Source organism: Arachis hypogaea, chromosome 11 (assembly GCF_003086295.3).
Source record: "Arachis hypogaea cultivar Tifrunner chromosome 11, arahy.Tifrunner.gnm2.J5K5, whole genome shotgun sequence".
Classification (NCBI taxonomy): Eukaryota; Viridiplantae; Streptophyta; class Magnoliopsida; order Fabales; family Fabaceae; genus Arachis; species Arachis hypogaea.
Genome location: NC_092046.1, coordinates 59,902,340 through 59,914,770, shown reverse-complemented (window position 1 = coordinate 59,914,770; position 12,431 = coordinate 59,902,340). Strand labels below are relative to the sequence as shown.

The following is a 12,431-nucleotide window of genomic DNA, read 5'->3' as shown; positions in this document are numbered from 1 at the left end:
TCAGAATGGACCATCCTGGATATATTCTATGATGGTCTGTCTGAATTAGCTAAGATGTCATTGGATACTTCTGCAGGTGGATCCATTCACCTAAAGAAAACACCTGCAGAAGCTCAAGAACTCATTGACATGGTTGCTAATAACCAGTTTATGTACACTTCTGAGAGGAATCCTGTGAGTAATGGGATGCCTCAGAAGAAGGGAGTTCTTGAAATTGATACTCTGAATGCCATATTGGCCCAGAATAAAATATTGACTCAGCTAGTCAATATGATTTCTCAGAGTCTGAATGGAATGCAAGCTGTATCCAACAGTACTCAAGAGGCATGCATCTTCTGAAGAAGAAGCTTATGATCCTGAAAACCCTGCAATAGCAGAGGTGAATTACATAGGTGAACCATATGGAAACACCTATAATCCCTCATGGAGAAATCATCCAAATCTCTCATGGAAGGATCAACAAAAGCCTCAACAAGGCTTTAATAATGGTAGAAGAAACATGTTTAGCAATAGCAAGCCTTTTCCATCATCCACTCAGCAACAGATAGAGAACTCTGAACAAAATACCTCTAATTTAGCAAACTTAGTCTCTGATCTATCTAAGGCCACTCTGAGTTTCATGAATGAAACAAGGTCCTCCATTAGAAATTTGGAGGCACAAGTGGGCCAGCTGAGTAAGAAGATCACTGAAACCCCTCCTAGTGCTCTCCCAAGCAATACAGAAGAAAATCTAAAAGGAGAGTGCAAGGCCATTGATCTAACCATCATGGCCGAATCCAAGGAGGAAGGGGAGGACGTGAATCCCAAGGAGGAAGACCTCCTGGGACGTCCAATGATCAATAAGGAGTTTCCCTCTGAGGAACCAAAGGAATCTAAGACTCATCTAGAGACCATAGAGATTCCATTGAACCTCCTTATGCCATTCATGAGCTCTGATGAGTATTCCTCTTCTGAAGAGAATGAAGATGTTACTGAAGAGCAAGTTGCCAAGTTCCTTGGTGCAATCATGAAGCTGAATGCCAATTTATTTGGTAATGAAACTTGGGGAGATGAACCTCCCCTGTTCACCAATGAACTAAATGCATTGGATCAACTGAGATTGCCTCAGAAGAAACAGGATCCTGGAAAGTTCCTAATACCTTGTACCATATGCACCATAACCTTTGAGAAGGCTCTATGTGACCTTGGGTCAGTAATAAACCTCATGCCACTCTCTGTAATGGAGAAACTGGGAATCTTTGAGGTGCAAGCTGCCAGAATCTCATTAGAGATGGCAGACAACTCAAGAAAAGAGGCTTATGGACAAGTAGAGGACGTGTTAGTAAAGGTTGAAGGCCTTTACATCCCTGCTGATTTCATAATCCTAGATACTGGGAAGGATGAGGATGAATCCATCATTCTTGGAAGACCCTTCCTAGCCACAGCAAGAGCTGTGATTAATGTAGACAGAGGTGAACTAGTCCTTCAATTGAATGAGGACTCCCTTGTGTTTAAAACTCAAGGTCATCCTTCTGTAAACATGGAAAAGAGGCACTGTAAGCTTCTCTCAGTATAGAGTCAACTAAAGCCCCCACAGTCAAACTCTAAGTTTGGTGTTGGGAGTCTATAAAATTGACCTGATCACCTGTGTGGCTCCATGAGAGCCCACTGTCAAGCTATTGACATTAAAGAAGCGCTTGTTGGGAGGCAACCCAATTTTTATTTATCTAATTTTATTTTTATTTTATTGTTCTTTCATGTTTATTAGGTTCATGATCATGTGGAGTCACAAAATAAATAGAAAAATCAAAAACAGAATCAAAAACAGCAGAAGAAAAATCACACCCTGGAGGAAGGACTTACTGGCATTTAAACGCCAGTAAGGAGCATCTGGCTGGCGTTCAACGCCAGAACAGAGCATGGATCTGGCGTTGAACGCCAGAAACAAGCAGCATCCTGGCGTTCAGACGCCAGAAATGCACACTGAGGAAAGCTGGCGCTGAACACCAGAAACAAGCATAGAACTGGCGTTCAACGCCAGAAACATGCTACATCTGGGCGTTGAACGCCCAGAACAAGCATCAATTCGGCGTTTAAATGCCAGAATTGCATGCAAAGGCATTTTACATGCCTAATTGGTGCAGGGATGCAAATCCTTGACACCTCAGGATCTGTGGACCCCACAGGATCATCTCAGCATCTGTGGACCCCACGGATCCCCAGCTACCTCCACTCATACTCTCCCCTCTTCTCATTCATCCTCTCTTCCCAATAAACACCTTTCCCCAAAATCCTTCACCAATCACCTCAATCTCTCTCTTCCCTATTACCCATTCACCACTCACATCCATCCACTCTTCCCCATAAACCTACCTCATAAACCCCACCTACTTCAAAATTTAAAATCACTTTCCCACCCAAACCCACCCTAAATGGCCGAACCTAACCCCTCTCCCTACACTATATAAACCCCTCCATTCTTCTTCATTTTCACACAACACAACCCTCTCTTCCTCTTCTTGGCCAAAACACAAACCTCTCTCCCTCTCCTCCATTTCTTCTTCTCCTTCATCTCTTCTTTCTTCTATTGCTCGAGGGCGAGCAATATTCTAAGTTTGGTGTGGTAAAAGCATAGCTTTTTTGTTTTTTCATTACTATTGATGGCACCTAAGACTGGAGAATCCTCTAGAAAAGGGAAAGAGAAGACAAAAGCTTCCACCTCCAAGTCATGGGAGATGGAAAGATTCATCTCCAAAGCCCATCAAGACCACTTCTATGATGTTGTGTCCAAGAAGAAGGTGATCCCCGAGGTCCCTTTCAAACTCAAGAAAAATGAGTATCCGGAGATCCAACATGAGATCCATAGAAGAGGTTGGGAAGTTCTAACAAACCCCATCCAACAAGTCGGAATTCTAATGGTTCAAGAGTTCTATGCTAATGCATAGATCACTAGGAACCATGATCAAAGTAAGAACCCAAACCCAAAGAATTATCTCACCATGGTTCAGGGGAAATACTTAGACTTTAGTCAGAAAATGTGATGTTGGCGTTCAACTTGCCAATGATGGAAGAAATGCACGCCCCTACACAAGGAGAGTCAACTTTGATCAAAGGTTGGACCAAGTCCTCATGGACATATGTGTGGAAGGAGCTCAATGGAAGATTGACTCAAAAGGCAAACCGGTTCAACTGAGAAGACTGGACCTTAAGCCTGTAGCTAGAGGATGGTTGGAGTTCATTCAACGCTCAATCATTCCCACTAGCAACCGGTCTGAAGTTACTATAGACCGGGCCATCATGATCCATAGCATCATGATTGGAGAAGAGGTGGAGGTTCATGAGATTATACCTCAAGAACTCTACAAGGTGGCTGACAAGTCCTCCACTATGGTAAGGTTAGCTTTTCCTCACCTCATTTGCCATCTATGCAACTCGGCTGGGATTGACATAGAGAGAGATATCCTCATTGATGAGGACAAGCCCATCACTAAGAAAAGGATGGAGCAAACAAGAGAGCCTATTTATGGATCTCAAGAGATGCATGAAGAAGCTCATCACCAAGAAATCCCTGAGTTGCCTCAAGGGATGCACTTTCCTCCACAGAATTTTTGGGAGCAAATCAACACCTCCCTAGGAGAATTAAGCTCCAACATGGGACAATTAAGGGTGGAACATCAAGAGCACTCCATCATCCTTCATGAAATTAGAGAAGATCAAAGAGCAATGAGGGAGGAGCAACAAAGACAAGGAAGAGACATAGAAGAGCTCAAGAACATCATTGGTTCCTCAAGAAGGAAACGCCACCATCACTAAGGTGGACTCATTCCTTGTTCTCAAATTTTTTGTTTTTCATTTTCTTTATGTTAAGTGCTTATCTGTGTTAGTGTCTTATTACATGATCGTTAGTATTTAGTAACTTTGTCTTAAAGTTATGAATGTCCTATGAATCCATCACCTCTCTTAAATGAAAAATATTTTTAATTCAAAAGAACAAGAAGTACATGAGTTTCGAATTTATCCTTGAACTTAGTTTAATTATATTGATGTGGTGACAATACTTTTTGTTTTCTGAATGAATGCTTGAACAGTGTATATGTCTTTTGAAGTTGTTGTTTATGAATGTTAAATATGTTGGCTCTTGAAAGAATGATGACAAAGAGACATGTTATTTGATAATCTGAAAAATCATAAAAATGATTCTTGAAGCAAGAAAAAGCAGTGAATACAAAGCTTGCAGAAAAAAATGGCAAAAAAAAAAAAATAGAAAAAGAAAAAGTAAGCAGAAAAAGCCAAAAGCTCTTAAAACCAAAAGGCAAGAGCAAAAAGCCAATAACCCTTAAAACCAAAAGGCAAGGGTAAATAAAAAGGATCCAAGGCTTTGAGCATCAGTGGATAGGAGGGCCTAAAGGAATAAAATCCTGGCCTAAGCGGCTAAACCAAGCTGTCCCTAACGATGTGCTTGTGGCGTGAAGGTGTCAAGTGAAAACTTGAGACTGAGCGGTTAAAGTCAAGGTCCAAAGCAAAAAAAGAGTGTGCTTAAGAACCCTGGACAACTCTAATTGGGACTTTAGCAAAGCTGAGTCACAATCTGAAAAGGTTCACCCAGTTATGTGTCTGTGGCATTTATGTATCCGGTGGTAATACTGGAAAACAAATGCTTAGGGCCACGGCCAAGACTCATAAAGTAGCTGTGTTCAAGAATCAACATACTGAACTAGGAGAATCAATAACACTATCTGAACTCTAAGTTCCTATAGATGCCAATCATTCTGAACCTCAATGGATAAAGTGAGATGCCAAAACTATTCAAGAGGCAAAAAGCTACAAGTCCCGCTCATCTATTGGGCATGTTTCATTGATAGTTTGGAATTTATAGTATATTCTCTTCTTTTTATCTATTTGATTTTCAGTTGCTTGGGGACAAGCAACAATTTAAGTTTGGTGTTGTGTGAGCGATAATTTATACGCTTTTTGGCATTGTTTTTAGTATGTTTTTAGTAGGATCTAGTTACTTTTAGGGATGTTTTTTTGTTTTTATGTTAAATTCATATTTCTGGACTTTACTATGAGTTTGTGTTTTTCTGTGATTTAGGTATTTTCTGGCTGAAATTGAGGGACTTGAGCAAAAATCAGATTCAGAGGTTGAAGAAGGACTGCTGATGCTGTTGGATTCTGACTCCCTGCACTCAAAGTGGATTTTCTGGAGCTACAGAACTCAAATGGTGCGATTCTAATTGCTTGGAAAGTAGACATCCAGGGCTTTCCAGCAATATATAATAGTCATACTTTGGCCGAGTTTAGATGACGCAAAAGGGCGTTGAACGCCAGTTCTACGCTGAGTCTGGAGTTAAACGCCAGAAACACATCACGAACCAGAGTTGAACGCCAAAAACACGTTACAACTTGGCGTTCAACTCCAAAAGAAGCCTCTGCATGTGTAAACTTCAAGCTCAGCCCAAGCACACACCAAGTGGGCCCCGGAAGTGGATTATGCATCAATTACTTACTTCTGTAAACCCTAGTAGCTAGTTTAGTATAAATAGGACTTTTTACTATTGTATTTCATCTTATGATTTTAGTTCAACTTTGGATCATATTGATCACGTTTGGGGCTGGCCATTCGGCCATGCCTGACCTTCATCACTTATGTATTTTCAACGGTAGAGTTTCTGCACTCCATAGATTAAGGTGTGGAGCTCTGCTGTTCCTCATGATTTAATGCAAAGTACTACTGTTTTATATTCAATTCAACTTATTCCGCTTCTAAGATATCATTCGCACCCAAGAACATGATGAATGTGATGATTATGTGACGCTCATCATCATTCTCACTTATGAACGCGTGCCTGACAAACACTTCCGTTCTACATGCAAACAAGCTAGAATGAGTATCTCTTAGATATCTAATACAGAGGACCGAGTCCGAGATATTAGAATCTTCGTGGTATAAGTTAGAACCCATGGATGGCCATTCCTGAGATCCGGAAAGTCTAAACCTTGTCTGTGGTATTCCGAGTAGGATCTGGGAAGGGATGGCTGTGACGAACTTCAAACTCGCGAGTGCTGGACGTAGTGACAGACGCAAAAGGAGGGTGAATCCTATTCCAGTATGATCGAGAACCTCCAGATGATTAGCCATGCCGTGACAGAGCATTTAGACCTTTTTCACAGAGAGGATGGATGTAGCCATTGACAACGGTGATGCCCTATATAAAGCTTGCCATTGAAAGAAGTAGGAAGGATTGGATGAAGACAGCAGGAAAGCAGAGGTCCAGAGGAACGAAAGCATCTCTATACGCTTATCTGAAATTCTCACCAATGAATTACATAAGTTTTCTATCTTTATTTTCTGTTTATTTATTATTATTATTGAAAACTCCATAACCATTGATATCCGCTATAAAAAAAAAAAAAAAAAAAAAAAAAAAAAAAAAAAAAAAAAAAAATGACTGAGTTACAAGATGACCATAGTTGCTTCACACCACAAGTTCGTGGATCGACCCTTACTCACATAAGGTTTTATTCTTGAACCAGCACTTTATGATCTTGCCGTGGCCCTAAGCCTTTGTTTCAGTATTACACGGATACATAATGCACAACACATAATGGTAACTTTTAGATTGTGACTCAGCTTTGCTAAAGTCCCCAATTAGAGGTGTCCAGGGTTCTTAAGCACACTCTTCTTTTGCTTTGGACCTTGACTTTAACCGCTCAGTCTCAAGTTTTCACTTGACACCTTCACGCCACAAGCACATGGTTAGGGACAGCTTGGTTTAGCCGCTTAGGCCAGATTTTATTCCTTTAGGCCCTCCTATCCACTGATGCTCAAAGCCTTGGGATCCTTTTTATTTACCCTTGCCTTTTGGTTTTAAGGGTTATTGGCTTTTTTCTGCTTGCTTTTTCTTTTTCTTTCTATTTTTTTCGCCATTTTTTTTGCAAGCTTTTGTATTCACTGCTTTTTCTTGCTTCAAGAATCATTTTTATGATTTTTCAGATTATCAAATAACATGTCTCCTTGTCATCATTCTTTCAAGAGCCAACATATTTAACATTCATAAACAACAACTTCAAAAGACATATGCACTGTTCAAGCATTCATCAGAAAACAAAAAGTATTGTCACCACATCAATATAATTAAACTAAGTTCAAGGATAAATTCGAAACTCATGTACTTCTTGTTCTTTTGAATTAAAACATTTTTCATTTAAGAGAGGTGATGGATTCATATTCATACTTTAAGCAAAGTTACTAAATACTAATGATCATGTAATAAGACACTAACATAGATAAGCACTTAACATAAAGAAAACGAAAAACAGAAAATTTGAGAACAAGGAATGAGTCCACCTTAGTGATGGTGGCATTTTCTTCTTGAGGAACCAATGATGTCCTTGAGCTCTTCTATGTCTCTTCCTTGTCTTTGTTGCTCCTCCCTCATAGCTCTTTGATCTTCTTAATTTCATGAGGATGATTGAGTGCTCTTGATGTTTCACCCTTAGTTGTCCCATGTTGGAACTTAATTCTCCTAGGGAGGTGTTGATTTGCTCCCAAAAATTCTGTGGAGGAAAGTGCATCCCTTGAGGCATCTCAGGGATTTCTTGGTGATGAGCTTCTTCATGCGTCTCTTGAGATCCATGAATAGGCTCTCTTGTTTGCTCCATCCTTTCTTAGTGATGGGCTTGTCCTCATCAATGAGGATATCTCCCTCTATGTCAATCCCAGCCGAATTGCATAGATGGCAAATGAGGTGAGGAAAAGCTAACCTTGCCATAGTGGAGGACTTGTCAGCCACTTGTAGAGTTCTTGAGGTATAATCTCATGAACTCCACCTCTTCTCCAATCATGATGCTATGGATCATGATGGCCCGGTCTATAGTAACTTCAGACTGGTTGCTAGTGGGAATGATTGAGCGTTGAATGAACTCCAACCATCCTCTAGCTACAGGCTTAAGGTCCAATCTTCTAGTTGAACCGGTTTGCCTTTTGAGTCAATCTTCCATTGAGCTCCTTCCACACATATGTCCATGAGGACTTGGTCCAACCTTTGATCAAAGTTGACTCTCCTTGTGTAGGGGCGTGCGTTCTCTTCCATCATTGGCAAGTTGAACGCCAACCTCACATTTTTCGGACTAAAATCTAAGTATTCCCCCGAACCATGGTGAGATAATTCTTTGGGTTCGGGTTTTTACTTTGATCATGGTTCCTAGTGATCCATGCATTAGCATAGAACTCTTGAACCATTAGAATTCCGACTTGTTGGATGGGGTTTGTTAGAACTTCCCAACCTCTTCTATGGATCTCATGTCGGATCTCGGATACTCATTTTTCTTGAGTTTGAAAGGGACCTCGGGGATCACCTTCTTCTTGGCCACAACATCATAGAAGTGGTCTTGATGGGCTTTGGAGATGAATCTTTCCATCTCCATGACTCGGAGGTGGAAGCTTTTGTCTTCCCTTTCCCTTTTCTAGAGGATTCTCCGGTCTTAGGTGCCATCAATGGTAATGGAAAAACAAAAAGCTTTATGCTTTTACCACACCAAACTTAGAATATTGCTCGCCCTCGAGCAAGAGAAGAAAGAAAGAAGAAGAAGAAGAAGAAATGAGGAGAGGGAGAGAGGGTTGTGTTCGGCCAAGAAGGGAGAGAGGTTTGTTGTGTGAAAATGAAGAAGAATGGAGGGTTTATATAGTGGAGGGAGAGGGGTTAGGTTCGCCATTAGGGTGGGTTTGGGTGGGAAAGTGATTTTGAATTTGAAGGTAGGGGGTTTATGAGGTAGGTTTATGGGAAGAGTGGATGGATGTGAGTGGTGAAGGGTATAGGGAAGAGAGTTGAGTGATTGGTGAAGGGTTTTGGGAAGGTGTTTATTGGGAAGAGAGGATGAATGAGAAGAGGGAAGAGTATGAGTGGAGGTAGTGGGGATCCTGGGGGTCCAAGATGCTGGATGATCTGTGGGTCCACAGATCCTGAGGTGTCAAGGATTTATCCCTGCACCAATTAGGCATGTAAAATGCTTTGCATGCAATTCTGGCGTTTAACGCCGAATTGTGCTTGTTCTGGCTTCAGGCCAGATGCAGCATGTTTCTGGCGTTGAATGCCAGTTCTATGCTTGTTTCTGGCGTTCAGCGCCAGCTTTCCTCAGTGTGCATTCCTGGCATCTGAACGCCAGGATGCTGCTTGTTTTGGGGTTCAACGCCAGATCCATGCTCTGTTCTGGCGTTGAATGCCAGCCAGATGCTCCTTACTGGCGTTTAAACGCCAGTAAGCCCTTCCTCCAGGGTGTGATTTTTCTTCTGCTGTTTTTATTTCTTTTTTATTTTTCTATTTATTTTGTGACTCCACATGATCATGAACCTAATAAAACATGAAAGAACAATAAATAAAATAAAATTAGATAAATAAAAATTGGGTTGCCTCCCAACAAGCGCTTCTTTAATGTCAATAGCTTGACAGTGGGCTCTCATGGAGCCACACAGGTGATCAGGTCAATTTTATAGACTCCCAACACCAAACTTAGAGTTTGGATATGGGAGTTCAACACCAAACTTAGAGTTTGGCTGAGGCCTCCCAACACCAAACTTAGAGTTTGACTGTGGGGCTTTAGTTGACTCTGTACTGAGAGAAGCTTACTGTGCCTCTTTTCCATTTTACAGAGGATGATCCTTGAGTTTTAAACACAAGGGTCCTCATTCAATTGAAGGACATTCTCCTCTGTCAACATCAATCACAGCTCTTGCTGTGGCTAGGAAGGGTCTTCCAAGGATGATGGATTCATCCTCATCCTTCCCAGTATCCAGGATTATGAAATCAGCAGGGATGTAAAGGCCTTCAACCTTTACTAACACGTCCTCTACCTGTCCATAAGCCTTTTTCTGATTGTCTGCCATCTCTAATGAGATTCTAGCAGCTTGCACCTCAAAGATTCCCAGTTTCTCCATTACAGAGAGTGGCATGAGGTTTATTCCTGACCCAAGGTCACATAGAGCCTTCTCAAAGGTCATGGTGCCTATGGTACAAGGTATTAGGAACTTTCCAGGATCCTGTTTCTTCTGAGGCAATCTCAGTTGATCCAATGCATTTAGTTCATTGGTGAACAGGGGAGGTTCATCTCCCCAAGTCTCATTACCAAATAAATTGGCATTCAGCTTCATGATTGCACCAAGGAACTTGGCAACTTGCTCTTCAGTAACATCCTCATTCTCTTCAGAAGAAGAATACTCATCAGAGCTCATGAAGGGCGTAAGGAGGTTTAATGGAATCTCTATGGTCTCTAATGAGCCTCAGATTCCTTTGGTTCCTCAAAGGGAAACTCCTTGTTGATCACTGGACGTCCCAGGAGGTCTTCCTCCTTGGGATTCACGTCCTCCCTTCCTCCTTGGATTCGGCCATGATGGTTATATCAATGGCCTTGCACTCTCTCTTTGGATTTTCTTCTGTATTGCTTGGGAGAGCACTAGGAGGGTTTCAGTGATCTTCTTACTCAGCTGGCCCACTTGTGCCTCCAAATTTCTAATGGAGGACCTTGTTTCATTCATGAAACTCAAGTGGCCTTAGATAGATCAGAGACTAATTTGCTAAGTTAGATGGATTCTGCTCAGAATTCTCTTCTGTTGCTGAGTGGATGATGGAAAAGGCTTGCTATTGCTAAACCTGTTTCTTCCACCATTATTAAAGCCTTGTTGAGGCTTTTGTTGATCCTTCCATGAGAGATTTGGGTGATTTCTCCATGAGGGGTTATAGGTGTTTCCATAAGGTTCACCCATATAATTACCTCTGCTATGCAGGGTTCTAGGATCATAAGCTTCTTCTTCAGAAGATGCTCTTGAGTACTGTGGATGCAGCTTGCATTCCATTCAGACTTGAGAATCATATTGACTTGCTGAGTCAATATTTTATTCTGCCAATATGGCATTCAGAGTATCAATTTCAAGAACTCGGGTCCATTACTTTCTGTAGTGGTTCTTCAAATTCTTGAGCTCTGCAGCTTTTTTAGGGATGGATCCCTCAGAAGTACATGACTTAGCTAATTCAGACAGACCATCATAGAATATATCCAGGATGGTCCATTCTGGAAAGCATGTCAAAAGGACACTTTTTGGTCAGTTCCTTGTATCCTCCCCAAGCTTCATAGAGGGATTCACCTTCTTTCTGTCTGAAGGTTTGAACATCCACTCTAAGCTTACTCAGCTTTTGAGGAGGAAAGAACTTGGCTAAGAAAGCCTTGACCAGCTTATCCCAAGAGTTCAGGCTATCCTTAGTTGAGAATCCAACCATATCTAGCTCTGTCTCTACAGCAAACGGGAAAAGCATGAGCCTGTAGACTTTAGGATCTACTCCATTAGTCTTACAATATCACAAATCTGCAAGAATTCAGTTAAGAACTGAAAAGGATCTTCAGATGGAAGTCCATGAAACTTGCAGTTTTGTTGCATAAGAAAACAATGAGGTTCAGCTCAATTTTTGCTCCAATGGTAGGGATGGAGCTTCTTCATGTAAATTGGAATTAAGGTGCAGTAAAGTCACCAGCATCCTCCTTGCATTATTATATTTTGGCTGCCATCTCCTCTTCTTGTTCGAAAATTCCTGTAAGGTTGTCTCTGGATTGTTTGTATTTTAGCTTCTCTTAGTTTCCTTTCAGAGTCTTTCAGGTTCAGGATCTGCTTCAACAAGAATGTTCTTGTCCTTGCTCCTGCTCATATGAAAAGAAGGGAAACAGAAAATATAAATCCTCTTTGTCACAGTATAGAGAGTTCCTTGTGTGAGTAGAGAAGAAAAGAAGAGTAAAGAGTAAAGAAGAAGAATCCAAACACAAGGGTGAGGAAGAGCAGGAGATTGAGATGAAGAGAAGTGTTAGTAATGAATAAATAAATAGAAGAAATGGGAGGTGAGGAATTTCGAAAATAAAAATTAAATTTTAAAGTTAAATTTAAATAGTTTTTGAAAAGTTAGTAAAAAATTAAGGAATGAAATAAAATAAAATAAAAATTAAAATAATTGTTAATTAAAAAGAAATTTTGAAAAAGAGGGAGGTATTTTCGAAAATTAGAGAGGGAAAAGTTAGTTAGGTGCGTGTTTGAAAGAGATAAGAACAAATAAAAAGTTAATAGTTAGTTGAAAAAGATTTGAAATTCAATTTTTAAAAGATAAGAAGATAAGAAGTTAGAAAAGATATTTGAAATAAAGAAAATGATAAAAAGATATGATTAAAAGATATGATAAATTAGTTTTTGAAAAAGATTTGATTTTTAAAATCACAATTAATGAATGATTCACAAGAAATCAAAGATATGATTCTAAACTTAAAGTTGATCTTTTACAAGAAGAAAAACATTGAAATTTTTTGAAATCAAAACTTAATTGTTGATGATATTTTCAAAAGAATATATTGAAAATTAAGAATATTTTTAGAATTTTCAATTTAAATGAAAAGATTTGATTTTGAAAAGATTTTGAAAA

General features: G+C 40.2%; 1 non-coding gene across 1 annotated transcript; it reads left to right on the top strand.

Moving 5' to 3' along the window:
• Nucleotides 1-11,048: 11,048 nt before the first annotated feature.
• Nucleotides 11,049-11,156, top strand: LOC112724836 (small nucleolar RNA R71). The gene has a single exon (XR_003163980.1). It is a non-coding gene; the product is annotated as a small nucleolar RNA R71 (small nucleolar RNA).
• The last annotated feature ends 1,275 nt before the right edge of the window (nucleotides 11,157-12,431 follow it).